This window comes from Mustela putorius, unplaced genomic scaffold (genome assembly GCF_011764305.1).
Source record: "Mustela putorius furo isolate JIRA1106 unplaced genomic scaffold, ASM1176430v1.1 tig00003976_pilon_pilon_pilon, whole genome shotgun sequence".
In the NCBI taxonomy this organism is placed as follows: domain Eukaryota; kingdom Metazoa; phylum Chordata; class Mammalia; order Carnivora; family Mustelidae; genus Mustela; species Mustela putorius.
The window spans coordinates 9,455,535-9,458,321 of NW_025422118.1; the positions used below are offsets into that span (position 1 = coordinate 9,455,535).

Genomic DNA, 2,787 nt, shown 5'->3' on the forward strand with positions numbered 1-2,787 from the left:
TGAATAAAATCTTTAAAAAAGAATCAATATATGTTACTTTTTGCTGTTATTGTAACTTGTAATACCCAGAATCTTGATACAAAAGAATTTTGTAGTTTATTTTACATAAAATAAGTTAATAAACCTGGTACATTAAAAGCTATTGAAAACAATTTAGAAAAGCCAACAACTTGACAGAAAAAAAGAGCATAGTTCACTAAAATGAAATGCAAATGGCTCTTAGCCAATTAAAAAAAATGCTTAAACTTGCTCAGATCAGAAGATACACAAATGAAAACTTCATTGAAATACAGTATCTCACCCATTAGATAGACTAAAATCCAAATATTTAATATTTAATGGGCACTTTAATACATTTCTGCAGGGATTCCAAATTGTTACACCACCCAAGAAGGGTAGCTGGCAGGATCTAGCAACTTCACATATGAATTTTCCTTTGTCAGCATAATCTAGCCCAAAGCTAGACTGGCAAAAAAATACAAGAAAGATTATATGGACAAAGGTATAGATTGGTCTGGTTGAATATAAACAATAATACATATACTCAATAGAATACTATACAGCTAGAAAAGGGAGTGAGGAATACTTCTATATCTTAATATATCTAACATATTAAGTGAAAAGGGGAAGTAGAGAAAAATGTATGTAAGAGGCCAGCAAATGACATAGAAGGAGTATATTCATATATATATGAATATTTGTTTATATTTTTAATAGGTGACAAGCTATACTTTTAAAAAAATTGTTACCTATAAAGAAAAGTAAGAAGTATGGTGAGGGTATTGAAATTCAATTTCTTCTAGCTTTGTACAGTGGCAGTATCATAGCCAATGAGGTTTATTCAAGGCATGATTATGGCTAATTGAAATTAGATTTCTTTGAATTTAACTTTAATGGACAATACATTAAATATTTTACATAATTAAAAGCCAAAATTAAAAAAAAAACAAAAAACAAAAAACAGATCCTATCGGCACCTGGGTGACTGGATTGGTTAGGCATCTGACTTCAGCTCAGGTCGTGATTTTGAGGTCCTGAGATTGAACTCTACGTTGGGATCCCTGCTCAGCAGGGAGTCTGCTTCTCCCTCTCCCTTAGCCTCTCCCCCTACTTGTGCTCGTGCTCTCTCTCTCAAATAAATAAATAATCTGAAAAAACAAAAACAAAAATGGGCCCTAAAAATCAAAAGTGAAATAGAATAGCTAAGCATTTTGAATGTATAGCCTATTGGTGGCCTAACTATACAAAGTAACTTGCTTGACTTTAAAACACTATCCCTAGTGACAAAAACCACAAAAACTTGACCCTCCACTCTCCCCTGAAAAATCATAAACTGTTTTCAGCAATCATATTGTTGGTGGTAGTGTTGGTATTCTAACACTTCTGTGAGTAAGATGAGGAATCCATGGAATAAGTGTTTAAGTTAGTGAACCAAGATTTTTAGCATGGGAGAAAAGAAATAACAGATGAATTCTTGAACTTGACAGAAAGTATGGAATCATAATGCACTTTAAAAAATTACATATTTCCTATCTGATGCATTGGAAAGGCCTGGAAATAATGACAAATTAGTAGCAGTGAATCCCTTGTGCTCAGATAGTGATTTCTAAATATCATTTCCCACTAAAAACTACTCAAACTCTGTGGGAAAATTCAGAGTTCAGGTCTGAGGTTGGAAATAGGTAATATGAATGTGGAATATCTTGCCATAACAGGAAGCAAAAAAAATTATCAAAGACTATGTGTATCATGTCAAAGTTACATAGAAGCCAACTTGGATAGGTACCCACTGCCCAAAGATGGGACAGTTTATCAGGGGGTGGGATTATGGACATTGGGGAGGGTATGTGCTTTGGTGAGTGCTGTGAAGTGTGTAAACCTGGTGATTCACAGACCTGTACCCCTGGGGATAAAAATATATGTTTCTAAAAAATAAAAAATTAAATTAAAAAAAATGGGACAGTTTATCAACAAAGATAACAATCACATTGAATTAAAACACATTAAATCAAATGATTTCATGTGCTACTCAAAAAAATTAAATAAATAAAAATAAAAATAAAGCCCCTGGCCTCACTAACCACCTTTGCTGTATGATATCCAATTTCTAACTCTGAAGCTAGTAATAAATGGATAAAACCAAGCATTTTTTCCTGCCTTACATTACAGAATATATGTTGGATAGTAAAGTGTGTTATAAAAACATTGTATTTGAATCTGATGAAATCTCTAGATCTAACTATCGGTTTACAAAGAATACAGAAAGAAGACTGTTCTTAAGGATACTATGGATGCATAGTATAGATGCAACTGGCTGATATTTTGTTTTTTCAACAAAAATTGTAAAGAGAGAGAGAGATGGAGAGGCAATTAATAGACTAAAGAGACATATATATTTATATTTCAATTATTTGAAACATATGGATCTTACTGAAATTCTGAGTCAATTATGTAAGTGTGAATGTTAACTGGATTTTTAAGCATATTAAGGAAAGCTTAAGTTTTTAGTCTTATAATAATGGTATTAGGTTTATGATTTTTACAAAAACAGAGTTCCTACCTTTTATAGATAGATACAAGAATTCTTGCAGAGGGATTAATCGGAGGTCTGGGATTTGCTTCAAAATAATGTGTGCGATTGGTGGTGGGAACCAGGTGGAAGGACAAAGGAAATGAGATTGGCTTAGATGTTGTAACTTGGTGATAATGACATGAAGATTCATTGCATCATTTTCTCCACTTTGGTATACATTTAAAATTTTTAGGGCACCTGGGTGACTAGGTTGG

The 2,787-nt window shown here is 32.7% G+C and overlaps 1 pseudogene; it reads left to right on the top strand.

The window, feature by feature from the left end:
* Window positions 1-801: 801 nt before the first annotated feature.
* Window positions 802-923, top strand: LOC123389496 (annotated as a pseudogene).
* The last annotated feature ends 1,864 nt before the right edge of the window (window positions 924-2,787 follow it).